Below are 14,533 nucleotides of genomic sequence, written 5' to 3'. Positions count from 1 at the left end.
TACATTTATTTTGGAATCATAAGCAAATTTAAAAAGAAATTGAGAAGTGGCACAATTACTAATCATAGAGCACAACAAAAAAGCCTACAGCACCTGGTATTCCCAGGCGGTCTCCCATCCAGGTACTAACTAGGCCCGACACTGCTTAGCTTCTGGGATCAGACGAGATCAGGCACATTCAGTGTGGTGTGGCCGTAGGCTCTGGGCCTTCTGAGATTTGTACCTTTAAGCATCTAGTTGGCTAGACCGTGCAGTTTTGAAAGCCAATTGAGAAATGGCTCACTGCCTGAACATGAAGCACAAAAAAGCCTACAGCACCTGGTGTTCCCAGGCGGTCTCCCATCCAGGTACTAACTAGGCCCGACACTGCTTAGCTTCTGAGATCAGACGAGATTGTGGTGTGGCCGTAGGCTCTGGGCCTTCTGAGATTTGTACCTTTAAGCATCTAGTTGGCTAGACCATGCAGTTTTGAAAGCCAATTGAGAAATGGCTCACTGCCTGAACATGGAGCACAAAAAAGCCTACAGCACCTGGTATTCCCAGGCGGTCTCCCATCCAGGTACTAACTAGGCCCGACACTGCTTAGCTTCTGAGATCAGACGAGATCAGGCGCATTCAGTGTGGTGTGGCCGTAGGCTCTGGGCCTTCTGAGATTTGTACCTTTAAGCATCTAGTTGGCTAGACCATGCAGTTTTGAAAGCCAATTGAGAAATGGCTCACTGCCTGAACATGGAGCACAAAAAAGGCCTACAGCACCTGGTATTCCCAGGCGGTCTCCCATCCAGGTACTAACTAGGCCCGAAACTGCTTAGCTTCCGAGATCGGGCGCATTCTTTGTGGTGTAGCCCTAAAATTGAGAAATGCTAAGAGTATTACTCTTATGCATTTACAGTTAGTAAGCTAAGCCATAAAGCCACTTGCAACATGATACCACGCTCATCACCCGATCAGCGCTCGATCAGGCGAGATATATAAGACTTGTGGGCCCATTCAGGACTCCTATGTCTGGTAGGATAACTTTACTCCATCCATCCTGTTTCTGTTGCAGGGAGTTGGAGAGAACAACCAACACAACCATGGCTTTCTTTCAAGACTCTTTATGGACCCAATATTCTCTGAACTGCATTACATGTGAAGGTAGATTTATTACCCATGAACACACTACCCGTATGTTAATTTTATGTAAATAGGTAGCGCCAGCCCTCATGTTGTTGACCAACATTTCCGCTAGTAAAAGGGATACATTTATTTTGGAATCATAAGCAAATTTAAAAAGAAATTGAGAAGTGGCACAATTACTAATCATAGAGCACAAAAAAGCCTACAGCACCTGGTATTCCCAGGCGGTCTCCCATCCAGGTACTAACTAGGCCCGACACTGCTTAGCTTCTGAGATCAGACGAGATCAGGCGCATTCAGTGTGGTGTGGCCGTAGGCTCTGGGCCTTCTGAGATTTGTACCTTTAAGCATCTAGTTGGCTAGACCATGCAGTTTTGAAAGCCAATTGAGAAATGGCTCACTGCCTGAACATGGAGCACAAAAAAGGCCTACAGCACCTGGTATTCCCAGGCGGTCTCCCATCCAGGTACTAACTAGGCCCGAAACTGCTTAGCTTCCGAGATCGGGCGCATTCATTGTGGTGTAGCCCTAAAATTGAGAAATGCTAAGAGTATTACTCTTATGCATTTACAGTTAGTAAGCTAAGCCATAAAGCCACTTGCAACATGATACCACGCTCATCACCCGATCAGCGCTCGATCAGGCGAGATATATAAGACTTGTGGGCCCATTCAGGACTCCTATGTCTGGTAGGATAACTTTACTCCATCCATCCTGTTTCTGTTGCAGGGAGTTGGAGAGAACAACCAACACAACCATGGCTTTCTTTCAAGACTCTTTATGGACCCAATATTCTCTGAACTGCATTACATGTGAAGGTAGATTTATTACCCATGAACACACTACCCGTATGTTAATTTTATGTAAATAGGTAGCGCCAGCCCTCATGTTGTTGTCCAACATTTCCGCTAGTAAAAGAGATACATTTATTTTGGAATCATAAGCAAATTTAAAAAGAAATTGAGAAGTGGCACAATTACTAATCATAGAGCACAAAAAAGCCTACAGCACCTTGTATTCCCAGGCGGTCTCCCATCCAGGTACTAACTAGGCCCGACACTGCTTAGCTTCTGAAATCAGACGAGATCAGGCACATTCAGTGTGGTGTGGCCGTAGGCTCTGGGCCTTCTGAGATTTGTACCTTTAAGCATCTAGTTGGCTAGACCATGCAGTTTTGAAAGCCAATTGAGAAATGGCTCACTGCCTGAACATGGAGCACAAAAAAGCCTACAGCACCTGGTATTCCCAGGCGGTCTCCCATCCAGGTACTAACTAGGCCCGACACTGCTTAGCTTCTGAGATCAGACGAGATCAGGCGCATTCAGTGTGGTGTGGCCGTAGACTCTGGGCCTTCTGAGATTTGTACCTTTAAGCATCTAGTTGGCTAGAACATGCAGTTATGAAAGCCAATTGAGAAATGGCTCACTGCCTGAACATGGAGCACAAAAAAGCCTACAGCACCCTGTATTCCCAGGCGGTCTCCCATCCAGGTACTAACTAGGCCTGACACTGCTTAGCTTCTGAAATCAGACGAGATCAGGCACATTCAGTGTGGTGTGGCCGTAGGCTCTGGGCCTTCTGAGATTTGTACCTTTAAGCATCTAGTTGGCTAGACCATGCAGTTTTGAAAGCCAATTGAGAAATGGCTCACTGCCTGAACATGGGGCACAAAAAAGCCTACAGCACCTGGTATTCCCAGGCGGTCTCCCATCCAGGTACTAACTAGGCCCGAAACTGCTTAGCTTCCGAGATCGGGCGCATTCATTGTGGTGTAGCCCTAAAATTGAGAAATGCTAAGAGTATTACTCTTATGCATTTACAGTTAGTAAGCTAAGCCATAAAGCCACTTGCAACATGATACCACGCTCATCACCCGATCAGCGCTCGATCAGGCGAGATATATAAGACTTGTGGGCCCATTCAGGACTCCTATGTCTGGTAGGATAACTTTACTCCATCCATCCTGTTTCTGTTGCAGGGAGTTGGAGAGAACAACCAACACAACCATGGCTTTCTTTCAAGACTCTTTATGGACTCAATATTCTCTGAAATGCATTACATGTGAAGGTAGATTTATTACCCATGAACACACTACCCGTATGTTAATTTTATGTAAATAGGTAGCGCCAGCCCTCATGTTGTTGTCCAACATTTCCGCTATTAAAAGGGATACATTTATTTTGGAATCATAAGCAAATTTAAAAAGAAATTGAGAAGTGGCACAATTACTAATCATAGAGCACAACAAAAAAGCCTACAGCACCTGGTATTCCCAGGCGGTCTCCCATCCAGGTACTAACTAGGCCCGACACTGCTTAGCTTCTGAGATCAGACGAGATCAGGCACATTCAGTGTGGTGTGGCCGTAGGCTCTGGGCCTTCTGAGATTTGTACCTTTAAGCATCTAGTTGGCTAGACCATGCAGTTTTGAAAGCCAATTGAGAAATGGCTCACTGCCTGAACATGGAGCACAAAAAAGCCTACAGCACCCTGTATTCCCAGGCGGTCTCCCATCCAGGTACTAACTAGGCCCGACACTGCTTAGCTTCTGAAATCAGACGAGATCAGGCGCATTCAGTGTGGTGTGGCCATAGGCTCTGGGCCTTCTGAGATTTGTACCTTTAAGCATCTAGTTGGCTAGACCATGCAGTTTTGAAAGCCAATTGAGAAATGGCTCACTGCCTGAACATGGAGCACAAAAAAGCCTACAGCACCTGGTATTCCCAGGCGGTCTCCCATCCAGGTACTAACTAGGCCCGATACTGCTTAGTTTCTGAGATCAGACGAGATCAGGCGCATTCAGTGTCGTGTGGCCGTAGGCTCTGGGCCTTCTGAGATTTGTACCTTTAAGCATCTAGTTGGCTAGACCATGCAGTTTTGAAAGCCAATTGAGAAATGGCTCACTGCCTGAACATGGAGCACAAAAAAGCCTACAGCACCTGGTATTCCCAGGCGGTCTCCCATCCAGGTACTAACTAGGCCCGAAACTGCTTAGCTTCCGAGATCGGGCGCATTCATTGTGGTGTAGCCCTAAAATTGAGAAATGCTAAGAGTATTACTCTTATGCATTTACAGTTAGTAAGCTAAGCCATAAAGCCACTTGCAACATGATACCACGCTCATCACCCGATCAGCGCTCGATCAGGCTCGATCAGGCGAGATATATAAGACTTGTGGGCCCATTCAGGACTCCTATGTCTGGTTGGATAACTTTACTCCATCCATCCTGTTTCTGTTGCAGGGAGTTGGAGAGAACAACCAACACAACCATGGCTTTCTTTCAGGACTCTTTATGGACTCAATATTCTCTGAACTGCATTACATGTGAAGGTAGATTTATTACCCATGAACACACTACCCGTATGTTAATTTTATGTAAATAGGTAGCGCCAGCCCTCATGTTGTTGTCCAACATTTCCGCTATTAAAAGGGATACATTTATTTTGGAATCATAAGCAAATTTAAAAAGAAATTGAGAAGTGGCACAATTACTAATCATAGAGCACAAAAAAGCCTACAGCACCTGATATTCCCAGGCGGTCTCCCATCCAGGTACTAACTAGGCCCGACACTGCTTAGCTTCTGAGATCAGACGAGATCAGGCACATTCAGTGTGGTGTGGCCGTAGGCTCTGGGCCTTCTGAGATTTGTACCTTTAAGCATCTAGTTGGCTAGACCATGCAGTTTTGAAAGCCAATTGAGAAATGGCTCACTGCCTGAACATGGAGCACAAAAAAGCCTACAGCACCTGGTATTCCCAGGCGGTCTCCCATCCAGGTACTAACTAGGCCCGACACTGCTTAGCTTCCGAGATCGGGCGCATTCATTGTGGTGTAGCCCTAAAATTGAGAAATGCTAAGAGTATTACTCTTATGCATTTACAGTTAGTAAGCTAAGCCATAAAGCCACTTGCAACATGATACCACGCTCATCACCCGATCAGCGCTCGATCAGGCTCGATCAGGCGAGATATATAAGACTTGTGGGCCCATTCAGGACTCCTATGTCTGGTTGGATAACTTTACTCCATCCATCCTGTTTCTGTTACAGGGAGTTGGAGAGAACAACCAACACAACCATGGCTTTCTTTCAAGACTCTTTATGGACTCAATATTCTCTGAACTGCATTACATGTGAAGGTAGATTTATTACCCATGAACACACTACCCGTATGTTAATTTTATGTAAATAGGTAGCGCCAGCCCTCATGTTGTTGTCCAACATTTCCGCTATTAAAAGGGATACATTTATTTTGGAATCATAAGCAAATTTAAAAAGAAATTGAGAAGTGGCACAATTACTAATCATAGAGCACAAAAAAGCCTACAGCACCTGATATTCCCAGGCAGTCTCCCATCCAGGTACTAACTAGGCCCGACACTGCTTAGCTTCTGAGATCAGACGAGATCAGGCACATTCAGTGTGGTGTGGCCGTAGGCTCTGGGCCTTCTGAGATTTGTACCTTTAAGCATCTAGTTGGCTAGACCATGCAGTTTTGAAAGCCAATTGAGAAATGGCTCACTGCCTGAACATGGAGCACAAAAAAGCCTACAGCACCTGGTATTCCCAGGCGGTCTCCCATCCAGGTACTAACTAGGCCCGACACTGCTTAGCTTCTGAGATCAGGCGCATTCAGTGTGGTGTGGCCGTAGGCTCTGGGCCTTCTGAGATTTGTACCTTTAAGCATCTAGTTGGCTAGACCATGCAGTTTTGAAAGCCAATTGGGAAATGGCTCACTGCCTGAACATGGAGCACAAAAAAGCCTACAGCACCTGGTATTCCCAGGTGGTCTCCCATCCAGGTACTAACTAGGCCCGACACTGCTTAGTTTCTGAGATCAGACGAGATCAGGCGGATTCAGTGTGGTGTGGCCGTAGGCTCTGGGACTTCTGAGATTTGTACCTTTAAGCATCTAGTTGGCTAGACCATGCAGTTTTGAAAGCCAATTGAGAAATGGCTCACTGCCTGAACATGGAGCACAAAAAAGCCTACAGCACCTGGTATTCCCAGGCGGTCTCCCATCCAGGTACTAACTAGGCCCGACACTGCTTAGCTTCTGAGATCAGACGAGATCAGGCGCATTCAGTGTGGTGTGGCCGTAGGGTCTGGGCCTTTGGAGATTTGTACCTTTAAGCATCTAGTTGGCTAGACCATGCAGTTTTGAAAGCCAATTGAGAAATGGCTCACTGCCTGAACATGGAGCACAAAAAAGCCTACAGCACCTGGTATTCCCAGGCGGTCTCCCATCCAGGTACTAACTAGGCCCGACACTGCTTAGCTTCTGAGATCAGACGCATTCAGTGTGGTATGGCCTTAGGCTCTGGGCCTTCTGAGATTTGTACCTTTAAGCATCTAGTTGGCTAGACCATGCAGTTTTGAAAGCCAATTGAGAAATGGCTCACTGCCTGAACATGGAGCACAAAAAAGCCTACAGCACCTGGTATTCCCAGGCGGTCTCCCATCCAGGTACTAACTAGGCCCAACACTGCTTAGCTTCTGAGATCAGACGAGATCAGGCGCATTCAGTGTGGTGTGGCCGTAGGCTCTGGGCCTTCTGAGATTTGTACCTTTAAGCATCTAGTTGGCTAGACCATGCAGTTTTGAATGCCAATTGAGAAATGGCTCACTGCCTGAACATGGAGCACAAAAAAGCCTACAGCACCTGGTATTCCCAAGCGGTCTCCCATCCAGGTACTAACTAGGCCCGAAACTGCTTAGCTTCCGAGATCGGGCGCATTCATTGTGGTGTAGCCCTAAAATTGAGAAATGCTAAGAGTATTACTCTTATGCATTTACAGTTAGTAAGCTAAGCCATAAAGCCACTTGCAACATGATACCACGCTCATCACCCGATCAGCGCTCGATCAGGCGAGATATATAAGACTTGTGGGCCCATTCAGGACTCCTATGTCTGGTAGGATAACTTTACTCCATCCATCCTGTTTCTGTTGCAGGGAGTTGGAGAGAACAACCAACACAACCATGGCTTTCTTTCAAGACTCTTTATGGACTCAATATTCTCTGAACTGCATTACATGTGAAGGTAGATTTATTACCCATGAACACACTACCCGTATGTTAATTTTATGTAAATAGGTAGCGCCAGCCCTCATGTTGTTGTCCAACATTTCCGCTATTAAAAGGGATACATTTATTTGGGAATCATAAGCAAATTTAAAAAGAAATTGAGAAGTGGCACAATTACTAATCATAGAGCACAACAAAAAAGCCTACAGCACCTGGTATTCCCAGGCGGTCTCCCATCCAGGTACTAACTAGGCCCGACACTGCTTAGCTTCTGAGATCAGACGAGATCAGGCACATTCAGTGTGGTGTGGCCGTAGGCTCTGGGCCTTCTGAGATTTGTACCTTTAAGCATCTAGTTGGCTAGACCATGCAGTTTTGAAAGCCAATTGAGAAATGGCTCACTGCCTGAACATGGAGCACAAAAAAGCCTACAGCACCCTGTATTCCCAGGCGGTCTCCCACCCAGGTACTAACTAGGCCCGACACTGCTTAGCTTCTGAAATCAGACGAGATCAGGCGCATTCAGTGTGGTGTGGCCGTAGGCTCTGGGCCTTCTGAGATTTGTACCTTTAAGCATCTAGTTGGCTAGACCATGCAGTTTTGAAAGCCAATTGAGAAATGGCTCACTGCCTGAACATGGAGCACAAAAAAGCCTACAGCACCTGGTATTCCCAGGCGGTCTCCCATCCAGGTACTAACTAGGCCCGATACTGCTTAGCTTCTGAGATCAGACGAGATCAGGCGCATTCAGTGTGGTGTGGCCGTAGGCTCTGGGCCTTCTGAGATTTGTACCTTTAAGCATCTAGTTGGCTAGACCATGCAGTTTTGAAAGCCAATTGAGAAATGGCTCACTGCCTGAACATGGAGCACAAAAAAGCCTACAGCACCTGGTATTCCCAGGCGGTCTCCCATCCAGGTACTAACTAGGCCCGACACTGCTTAGCTTCCGAGATCGGGCGCATTCATTGTGGTGTAGCCCTAAAATTGAGAAATGCTAAGAGTATTACTCTTATGCATTTACAGTTAGTAAGCTAAGCCATAAAGCCACTTGCAACATGATACCACGCTCATCACCCGATCAGCGCTCGATCAGGCTCGATCAGGCGAGATATATAAGACTTGTGGGCCCATTCAGGACTCCTATGTCTGGTTGGATAACTTTACTCCATCCATCCTGTTTCTGTTGCAGGGAGTTGGAGAGAACAACCAACACAACCATGGCTTTCTTTCAGGACTCTTTATGGACTCAATATTCTCTGAACTGCATTACATGTGAAGGTAGATTTATTACCCATGAACACACTACCCGTATGTTAATTTTATGTAAATAGGTAGCGCCAGCCCTCATGTTGTTGTCCAACATTTCCGCTATTAAAAGGGATACATTTATTTTGGAATCATAAGCAAATTTAAAAAGAAATTGAGAAGTGGCACAATTACTAATCATAGAGCACAAAAAAGCCTACAGCACCTGATATTCCCAGGCGGTCTCCCATCCAGGTACTAACTAGGCCCGACACTGCTTAGCTTCTGAGATCAGACGAGATCAGGCACATTCAGTGTGGTGTGGCCGTAGGCTCTGGGCCTTCTGAGATTTGTACCTTTAAGCATCTAGTTGGCTAGACCATGCAGTTTTGAAAGCCAATTGAGAAATGGCTCACTGCCTGAACATGGAGCACAAAAAAGCCTACAGCACCTGGTATTCCCAGGCGGTCTCCCATCCAGGTACTAACTAGGCCCGACACTGCTTAGCTTCTGAGATCAGACGAGATCAGGCGCATTCAGTGTGGTGTGGCCGTAGGCTCTGGGCCTTCTGAGATTTGTACCTTTAAGCATCTAGTTGGCTAGACCATGCAGTTTTGAAAGCCAATTGAGAAATGGCTCACTGCCTGAACATGGAGCACAAAAAAGCCTACAGCACCTGGTATTCCCAGGCGGTCTCCCATCCAGGTACTAACTAGGCCCTACACTGCTTAGCTTCTGAGATCAGACGAGATCAGGCGCATTCAGTGTGGTGTGGCCGTAGGCTCTGGGCCTTCTGAGATTTGTACCTTTAAGCATCTAGTTGGCTAGACCATGCAGTTTTGAAAGCCAATTGAGAAATGGCTCACTGCCTGAACATGGAGCACAAAAAAGCCTACAGCACCTGGTATTCCCAGGTGGTCTCCCATCCAGGTACTAACTAGGCCCGACACTGCTTAGCTTCTGAGATCAGACGAGATCAGGCAGATTCAGTGTGGTGTGGCCGTAGGCTCTGGGACTTCTGAGATTTGTACCTTTAAGCATCTAGTTGGCTAGACCATGCAGTTTTGAAAGCCAATTGAGAAATGGCTCACTGCCTGAACATGGAGCACAAAAAAGCCTACAGCACCTGGTATTCCCAGGCGGTTTCCCATCCAGGTACTAACTAGGCCCAAAACTGCTTAGCTTCTGAGATCAGACGAGATCAGGCGCATTCAGTGTGGTGTGGCCGTAGGCTCTGGGCCTTCTGAGATTTGTACCTTTAAGCATCTAGTTGGCTAGACCATGCAGTTTTGAAAGCCAATTCAGAAATGGCTCACTGCCTGAACATGGAGCACAAAAAAGCCTACAGCACCTGGTATTCCCAGGCGGTCTCCCATCCAGGTACTAACTAGGCCCGACACTGCTTAGCTTCTGAGATCAGACGAGATCAGGCGCATTCAGTGTGGTATGGCCTTAGGCTCTGGGCCTTCTGAGATTTGTACCTTTAAGCATCTAGTTGGCTAGAACATGCAGTTATGAAAGCCAATTGAGAAATGGCTCACTGCCTGAACATGGAGCACAAAAAAGCCTACAGCACCCTGTATTCCCAGGCGGTCTCCCATCCAGGTACTAACTAGGCCTGACACTGCTTAGCTTTTGAAATCAGACGAGATCAGGCACATTCAGTGTGGTGTGGCCGTAGGCTCTGGGCCTTCTGAGATTTGTACCTTTAAGCATCTAGTTGGCTAGACCATGCAGTTTTGAAAGCCAATTGAGAAATGGCTCACTGCCTGAACATGGGGCACAAAAAAGCCTACAGCACCTGGTATTCCCAGGCGGTCTCCCATCCAGGTACTAACTAGGCCCGAAACTGCTTAGCTTCCGAGATCGGGCGCATTCATTGTGGTGTAGCCCTAAAATTGAGAAATGCTAAGAGTATTACTCTTATGCATTTACAGTTAGTAAGCTAAGCCATAAAGCCACTTGCAACATGATACCACGCTCATCACCCGATCAGCGCTCGATCAGGCGAGATATATAAGACTTGTGGGCCCATTCAGGACTCCTATGTCTGGTAGGATAACTTTACTCCATCCATCCTGTTTCTGTTGCAGGGAGTTGGAGAGAACAACCAACACAACCATGGCTTTCTTTCAAGACTCTTTATGGACTCAATATTCTCTGAACTGCATTACATGTGAAGGTAGATTTATTACCCATGAACACACTACCCGTATGTTAATTTTATGTAAATAGGTAGCGCCAGCCCTCATGTTGTTGTCCAACATTTCCGCTATTAAAAGGGATACATTTATTTTGGAATCATAAGCAAATTTAAAAAGAAATTGAGAAGTGGCACAATTACTAATCATAGAGCACAACAAAAAAGCCTACAGCACCTGGTATTCCCAGGCGGTCTCCCATCCAGGTACTAACTAGGCCCGACACTGCTTAGCTTCTGAGATCAGACGAGATCAGGCACATTCAGTGTGGTGTGGCCGTAGGCTCTGGGCCTTCTGAGATTTGTACCTTTAAGCATCTAGTTGGCTAGACCATGCAGTTTTGAAAGCCAATTGAGAAATGGCTCACTGCCTGAACATGGAGCACAAAAAAGCCTACAGCACCCTGTATTCCCAGGCGGTCTCCCATCCAGGTACTAACTAGGCCCGACACTGCTTAGCTTCTGAAATCAGACGAGATCAGGCGCATTCAGTGTGGTGCGGCCATAGGCTCTGGGCCTTCTGAGATTTGTACCTTTAAGCATCTAGTTGGCTAGACCATGCAGTTTTGAAAGCCAATTGAGAAATGGCTCACTGCCTGAACATGGAGCACAAAAAAGCCTACAGCACCTGGTAATCCCAGGCGGTCTCCCATCCAGGTACTAACTAGGCCCGATACTGCTTAGTTTCTGAGATCAGACGAGATCAGGCGCATTCAGTGTCGTGTGGCCGTAGGCTCTGGGCCTTCTGAGATTTGTACCTTTAAGCATCTAGTTGGCTAGACCATGCAGTTCTGAAAGCCAATTGAGAAATGGCTCACTGCCTGAACATGGAGCACAAAAAAGCCTACAGCACCTGGTATTCCCAGGCGGTCTCCCATCCAGGTACTAACTAGGCCCGAAACTGCTTAGCTTCCGAGATCGGGCGCATTCATTGTGGTGTAGCCCTAAAATTGAGAAATGCTAAGAGTATTACTCTTATGCATTTACAGTTAGTAAGCTAAGCCATAAAGCCACTTGCAACATGATACCACGCTCATCACCCGATCAGCGCTCGATCAGGCTCGATCAGGCGAGATATATAAGACTTGTGGGCCCATTCAGGACTCCTATGTCTGGTTGGATAACTTTACTCCATCCATCCTGTTTCTGTTGCAGGGAGTTGGAGAGAACAACCAACACAACCATGGCTTTCTTTCAGGACTCTTTATGGACTCAATATTCTCTGAACTGCATTACATGTGAAGGTAGATTTATTACCCATGAACACACTACCCGTATGTTAATTTTATGTAAATAGGTAGCGCCAGCCCTCATGTTGTTGTCCAACATTTCCGCTATTAAAAGGGATACATTTATTTTGGAATCATAAGCAAATTTAAAAAGAAATTGAGAAGTGGCACAATTACTAATCATAGAGCACAAAAAAGCCTACAGCACCTGATATTCCCAGGCGGTCTCCCATCCAGGTACTAACTAGGCCCGACACTGCTTAGCTTCTGAGATCAGACGAGATCAGGCACATTCAGTGTGGTGTGGCCGTAGGCTCTGGGCCTTCTGAGATTTGTACCTTTAAGCATCTAGTTGGCTAGACCATGCAGTTTTGAAAGCCAATTGAGAAATGGCTCACTGCCTGAACATGGAGCACAAAAAAGCCTACAGCACCTGGTATTCCCAGGCGGTCTCCCATCCAGGTACTAACTAGGCCCGACACTGCTTAGCTTCCGAGATCGGGCGCATTCATTGTGGTGTAGCCCTAAAATTGAGAAATGCTAAGAGTATTACTCTTATGCATTTACAGTTAGTAAGCTAAGCCATAAAGCCACTTGCAACATGATACCACGCTCATCACCCGATCAGCGCTCGATCAGGCTCGATCAGGCGAGATATATAAGACTTGTGGGCCCATTCAGGACTCCTATGTCTGGTTGGATAACTTTACTCCATCCATCCTGTTTCTGTTACAGGGAGTTGGAGAGAACAACCAACACAACCATGGCTTTCTTTCAAGACTCTTTATGGACTCAATATTCTCTGAACTGCATTACATGTGAAGGTAGATTTATTACCCATGAACACACTACCCGTATGTTAATTTTATGTAAATAGGTAGCGCCAGCCCTCATGTTGTTGTCCAACATTTCCGCTATTAAAAGGGATACATTTATTTTGGAATCATAAGCAAATTTAAAAAGAAATTGAGAAGTGGCACAATTACTAATCATAGAGCACAAAAAAGCCTACAGCACCTGATATTCCCAGGCAGTCTCCCATCCAGGTACTAACTAGGCCCGACACTGCTTAGCTTCTGAGATCAGACGAGATCAGGCACATTCAGTGTGGTGTGGCCGTAGGCTCTGGGCCTTCTGAGATTTGTACCTTTAAGCATCTAGTTGGCTAGACCATGCAGTTTTGAAAGCCAATTGAGAAATGGCTCACTGCCTGAACATGGAGCACAAAAAAGCCTACAGCACCTGGTATTCCCAGGCGGTCTCCCATCCAGGTACTAACTAGGCCCGACACTGCTTAGCTTCTGAGATCAGGCGCATTCAGTGTGGTGTGGCCGTAGGCTCTGGGCCTTCTGAGATTTGTACCTTTAAGCATCTAGTTGGCTAGACCATGCAGTTTTGAAAGCCAATTGAGAAATGGCTCACTGCCTGAACATGGAGCACAAAAAAGCCTACAGCACCTGGTATTCCCAGGCGGTCTCCCATCCAGGTACTAACTAGGCCCGACACTGCTTAGCTTCTGAGATCAGACGAGATCAGGCGCATTCAGTGTGGTGTGGCCGTAGGCTCTGGGCCTTCTGAGATTTGTACCTTTAAGCATCTAGTTGGCTAGACCATGCAGTTTTGAAAGCCAATTGGGAAATGGCTCACTGCCTGAACATGGAGCACAAAAAAGCCTACAGCACCTGGTATTCCCAGGTGGTCTCCCATCCAGGTACTAACTAGGCCCGACACTGCTTAGTTTCTGAGATCAGACGAGATCAGGCGGATTCAGTGTGGTGTGGCCGTAGGCTCTGGGACTTCTGAGATTTGTACCTTTAAGCATCTAGTTGGCTAGACCATGCAGTTTTGAAAGCCAATTGAGAAATGGCTCACTGCCTGAACATGGAGCACAAAAAAGCCTACAGCACCTGGTATTCCCAGGCGGTCTCCCATCCAGGTACTAACTAGGCCCGACACTGCTTAGCTTCTGAGATCAGACGCATTCAGTGTGGTATGGCCTTAGGCTCTGGGCCTTCTGAGATTTGTACCTTTAAGCATCTAGTTGGCTAGACCATGCAGTTTTGAAAGCCAATTGAGAAATGGCTCACTGCCTGAACATGGAGCACAAAAAAGCCTACAGCACCTGGTATTCCCAGGCGGTCTCCCATCCAGGTACTAACTAGGCCCAACACTGCTTAGCTTCTGAGATCAGACGCATTCAGTGTGGTGTGGCCGTAGGCTCTGGGCCTTCTGAGATTTGTACCTTTAAGCATCTAGTTGGCTAGACCATGCAGTTTTGAATGCCAATTGAGAAATGGCTCACTGCCTGAACATGGAGCACAAAAAAGCCTACAGCACCTGGTATTCCCAAGCGGTCTCCCATCCAGGTACTAACTAGGCCCGAAACTGCTTAGCTTCCGAGATCGGGCGCATTCATTGTGGTGTAGCCCTAAAATTGAGAAATGCTAAGAGTATTACTCTTATGCATTTACAGTTAGTAAGCTAAGCCATAAAGCCACTTGCAACATGATACCACGCTCATCACCCGATCAGCGCTCGATCAGGCGAGATATATAAGACTTGTGGGCCCATTCAGGACTCCTATGTCTGGTAGGATAACTTTACTCCATCCATCCTGTTTCTGTTGCAGGGAGTTGGAGAGAACAACCAACACAACCATGGCTTTCTTTCAAGACTCTTTATGGACTCAATATTCTCTGAACTGCATTACATGT

The 14,533-nt window shown here is 46.6% G+C and overlaps 27 non-coding genes and 17 pseudogenes across 27 annotated transcripts; all 44 read right to left on the bottom strand.

Annotated features, from left to right (window-relative positions):
- Positions 1-81: 81 nt before the first annotated feature.
- On the bottom strand, positions 82-200 carry LOC138494205 (5S ribosomal RNA). The gene has a single exon (XR_011277156.1). It is a non-coding gene; the product is annotated as a 5S ribosomal RNA (ribosomal RNA).
- Positions 201-518: 318 nt separating this feature from the next.
- Positions 519-637, bottom strand: LOC138495122 (5S ribosomal RNA). Its single transcript, XR_011277581.1, has one exon. It is a non-coding gene; the product is annotated as a 5S ribosomal RNA (ribosomal RNA).
- A 681-nt stretch (positions 638-1,318) lies between these two features.
- On the bottom strand, positions 1,319-1,437 carry LOC138495110 (5S ribosomal RNA). Its single transcript, XR_011277580.1, has one exon. It is a non-coding gene; the product is annotated as a 5S ribosomal RNA (ribosomal RNA).
- Positions 1,438-1,544: 107 nt separating this feature from the next.
- LOC138495686 (5S ribosomal RNA) lies at positions 1,545-1,653 on the bottom strand (annotated as a pseudogene).
- Positions 1,654-2,118: 465 nt separating this feature from the next.
- On the bottom strand, positions 2,119-2,237 carry LOC138494263 (5S ribosomal RNA). Its single transcript, XR_011277209.1, has one exon. It is a non-coding gene; the product is annotated as a 5S ribosomal RNA (ribosomal RNA).
- A 106-nt stretch (positions 2,238-2,343) lies between these two features.
- Positions 2,344-2,462, bottom strand: LOC138497051 (5S ribosomal RNA). Its single transcript, XR_011278477.1, has one exon. It is a non-coding gene; the product is annotated as a 5S ribosomal RNA (ribosomal RNA).
- A 106-nt stretch (positions 2,463-2,568) lies between these two features.
- LOC138494714 (5S ribosomal RNA) lies at positions 2,569-2,687 on the bottom strand (annotated as a pseudogene).
- Positions 2,688-2,793: 106 nt separating this feature from the next.
- Positions 2,794-2,902, bottom strand: LOC138495838 (5S ribosomal RNA; annotated as a pseudogene).
- Positions 2,903-3,370: 468 nt separating this feature from the next.
- On the bottom strand, positions 3,371-3,489 carry LOC138493438 (5S ribosomal RNA). Its single transcript, XR_011276461.1, has one exon. It is a non-coding gene; the product is annotated as a 5S ribosomal RNA (ribosomal RNA).
- Positions 3,490-3,595: 106 nt separating this feature from the next.
- LOC138494300 (5S ribosomal RNA) lies at positions 3,596-3,714 on the bottom strand. The gene has a single exon (XR_011277242.1). It is a non-coding gene; the product is annotated as a 5S ribosomal RNA (ribosomal RNA).
- A 106-nt stretch (positions 3,715-3,820) lies between these two features.
- LOC138494730 (5S ribosomal RNA) lies at positions 3,821-3,939 on the bottom strand (annotated as a pseudogene).
- Positions 3,940-4,045: 106 nt separating this feature from the next.
- Positions 4,046-4,154, bottom strand: LOC138495837 (5S ribosomal RNA; annotated as a pseudogene).
- A 475-nt stretch (positions 4,155-4,629) lies between these two features.
- Positions 4,630-4,748, bottom strand: LOC138493683 (5S ribosomal RNA). Its single transcript, XR_011276683.1, has one exon. It is a non-coding gene; the product is annotated as a 5S ribosomal RNA (ribosomal RNA).
- Positions 4,749-4,854: 106 nt separating this feature from the next.
- Positions 4,855-4,963, bottom strand: LOC138495536 (5S ribosomal RNA; annotated as a pseudogene).
- A 475-nt stretch (positions 4,964-5,438) lies between these two features.
- On the bottom strand, positions 5,439-5,557 carry LOC138494175 (5S ribosomal RNA). The gene has a single exon (XR_011277129.1). It is a non-coding gene; the product is annotated as a 5S ribosomal RNA (ribosomal RNA).
- A 106-nt stretch (positions 5,558-5,663) lies between these two features.
- LOC138494815 (5S ribosomal RNA) lies at positions 5,664-5,772 on the bottom strand (annotated as a pseudogene).
- A 106-nt stretch (positions 5,773-5,878) lies between these two features.
- On the bottom strand, positions 5,879-5,997 carry LOC138494168 (5S ribosomal RNA). Its single transcript, XR_011277122.1, has one exon. It is a non-coding gene; the product is annotated as a 5S ribosomal RNA (ribosomal RNA).
- A 106-nt stretch (positions 5,998-6,103) lies between these two features.
- Positions 6,104-6,222, bottom strand: LOC138493702 (5S ribosomal RNA). The gene has a single exon (XR_011276701.1). It is a non-coding gene; the product is annotated as a 5S ribosomal RNA (ribosomal RNA).
- A 106-nt stretch (positions 6,223-6,328) lies between these two features.
- LOC138495189 (5S ribosomal RNA) lies at positions 6,329-6,437 on the bottom strand (annotated as a pseudogene).
- A 106-nt stretch (positions 6,438-6,543) lies between these two features.
- LOC138493446 (5S ribosomal RNA) lies at positions 6,544-6,662 on the bottom strand. Its single transcript, XR_011276468.1, has one exon. It is a non-coding gene; the product is annotated as a 5S ribosomal RNA (ribosomal RNA).
- A 683-nt stretch (positions 6,663-7,345) lies between these two features.
- LOC138493437 (5S ribosomal RNA) lies at positions 7,346-7,464 on the bottom strand. Its single transcript, XR_011276460.1, has one exon. It is a non-coding gene; the product is annotated as a 5S ribosomal RNA (ribosomal RNA).
- A 106-nt stretch (positions 7,465-7,570) lies between these two features.
- LOC138494208 (5S ribosomal RNA) lies at positions 7,571-7,689 on the bottom strand. The gene has a single exon (XR_011277159.1). It is a non-coding gene; the product is annotated as a 5S ribosomal RNA (ribosomal RNA).
- A 106-nt stretch (positions 7,690-7,795) lies between these two features.
- Positions 7,796-7,914, bottom strand: LOC138493742 (5S ribosomal RNA). Its single transcript, XR_011276737.1, has one exon. It is a non-coding gene; the product is annotated as a 5S ribosomal RNA (ribosomal RNA).
- Positions 7,915-8,020: 106 nt separating this feature from the next.
- LOC138495533 (5S ribosomal RNA) lies at positions 8,021-8,129 on the bottom strand (annotated as a pseudogene).
- A 475-nt stretch (positions 8,130-8,604) lies between these two features.
- LOC138493682 (5S ribosomal RNA) lies at positions 8,605-8,723 on the bottom strand. The gene has a single exon (XR_011276682.1). It is a non-coding gene; the product is annotated as a 5S ribosomal RNA (ribosomal RNA).
- Positions 8,724-8,829: 106 nt separating this feature from the next.
- On the bottom strand, positions 8,830-8,948 carry LOC138495098 (5S ribosomal RNA). Its single transcript, XR_011277579.1, has one exon. It is a non-coding gene; the product is annotated as a 5S ribosomal RNA (ribosomal RNA).
- A 106-nt stretch (positions 8,949-9,054) lies between these two features.
- On the bottom strand, positions 9,055-9,173 carry LOC138493716 (5S ribosomal RNA). The gene has a single exon (XR_011276713.1). It is a non-coding gene; the product is annotated as a 5S ribosomal RNA (ribosomal RNA).
- Positions 9,174-9,279: 106 nt separating this feature from the next.
- LOC138493808 (5S ribosomal RNA) lies at positions 9,280-9,398 on the bottom strand. The gene has a single exon (XR_011276797.1). It is a non-coding gene; the product is annotated as a 5S ribosomal RNA (ribosomal RNA).
- A 106-nt stretch (positions 9,399-9,504) lies between these two features.
- LOC138494031 (5S ribosomal RNA) lies at positions 9,505-9,623 on the bottom strand. Its single transcript, XR_011276999.1, has one exon. It is a non-coding gene; the product is annotated as a 5S ribosomal RNA (ribosomal RNA).
- Positions 9,624-9,729: 106 nt separating this feature from the next.
- LOC138493545 (5S ribosomal RNA) lies at positions 9,730-9,848 on the bottom strand. Its single transcript, XR_011276558.1, has one exon. It is a non-coding gene; the product is annotated as a 5S ribosomal RNA (ribosomal RNA).
- A 106-nt stretch (positions 9,849-9,954) lies between these two features.
- LOC138494826 (5S ribosomal RNA) lies at positions 9,955-10,073 on the bottom strand (annotated as a pseudogene).
- Positions 10,074-10,179: 106 nt separating this feature from the next.
- LOC138495836 (5S ribosomal RNA) lies at positions 10,180-10,288 on the bottom strand (annotated as a pseudogene).
- A 468-nt stretch (positions 10,289-10,756) lies between these two features.
- LOC138493436 (5S ribosomal RNA) lies at positions 10,757-10,875 on the bottom strand. The gene has a single exon (XR_011276459.1). It is a non-coding gene; the product is annotated as a 5S ribosomal RNA (ribosomal RNA).
- A 106-nt stretch (positions 10,876-10,981) lies between these two features.
- LOC138494591 (5S ribosomal RNA) lies at positions 10,982-11,100 on the bottom strand. Its single transcript, XR_011277507.1, has one exon. It is a non-coding gene; the product is annotated as a 5S ribosomal RNA (ribosomal RNA).
- Positions 11,101-11,206: 106 nt separating this feature from the next.
- On the bottom strand, positions 11,207-11,325 carry LOC138495040 (5S ribosomal RNA; annotated as a pseudogene).
- Positions 11,326-11,431: 106 nt separating this feature from the next.
- LOC138495835 (5S ribosomal RNA) lies at positions 11,432-11,540 on the bottom strand (annotated as a pseudogene).
- Positions 11,541-12,015: 475 nt separating this feature from the next.
- Positions 12,016-12,134, bottom strand: LOC138493680 (5S ribosomal RNA). The gene has a single exon (XR_011276681.1). It is a non-coding gene; the product is annotated as a 5S ribosomal RNA (ribosomal RNA).
- Positions 12,135-12,240: 106 nt separating this feature from the next.
- LOC138495532 (5S ribosomal RNA) lies at positions 12,241-12,349 on the bottom strand (annotated as a pseudogene).
- A 475-nt stretch (positions 12,350-12,824) lies between these two features.
- LOC138494174 (5S ribosomal RNA) lies at positions 12,825-12,943 on the bottom strand. The gene has a single exon (XR_011277128.1). It is a non-coding gene; the product is annotated as a 5S ribosomal RNA (ribosomal RNA).
- Positions 12,944-13,049: 106 nt separating this feature from the next.
- On the bottom strand, positions 13,050-13,158 carry LOC138494814 (5S ribosomal RNA; annotated as a pseudogene).
- Positions 13,159-13,264: 106 nt separating this feature from the next.
- On the bottom strand, positions 13,265-13,383 carry LOC138495086 (5S ribosomal RNA). The gene has a single exon (XR_011277578.1). It is a non-coding gene; the product is annotated as a 5S ribosomal RNA (ribosomal RNA).
- Positions 13,384-13,489: 106 nt separating this feature from the next.
- On the bottom strand, positions 13,490-13,608 carry LOC138494166 (5S ribosomal RNA). Its single transcript, XR_011277121.1, has one exon. It is a non-coding gene; the product is annotated as a 5S ribosomal RNA (ribosomal RNA).
- A 106-nt stretch (positions 13,609-13,714) lies between these two features.
- LOC138495188 (5S ribosomal RNA) lies at positions 13,715-13,823 on the bottom strand (annotated as a pseudogene).
- A 106-nt stretch (positions 13,824-13,929) lies between these two features.
- On the bottom strand, positions 13,930-14,038 carry LOC138494953 (5S ribosomal RNA; annotated as a pseudogene).
- Positions 14,039-14,533: the final 495 nt, after the last annotated feature.

The sequence above is a fragment of the Ambystoma mexicanum genome, chromosome 10, assembly GCF_040938575.1.
Source record: "Ambystoma mexicanum isolate Mex_15411 chromosome 10, UKY_AmexF1_1, whole genome shotgun sequence".
In the NCBI taxonomy this organism is placed as follows: domain Eukaryota; kingdom Metazoa; phylum Chordata; class Amphibia; order Caudata; family Ambystomatidae; genus Ambystoma; species Ambystoma mexicanum.
The sequence above is the reverse complement of the archived record's forward strand: the minus strand, read 5'-3'. Positions and strand labels throughout refer to the sequence as shown.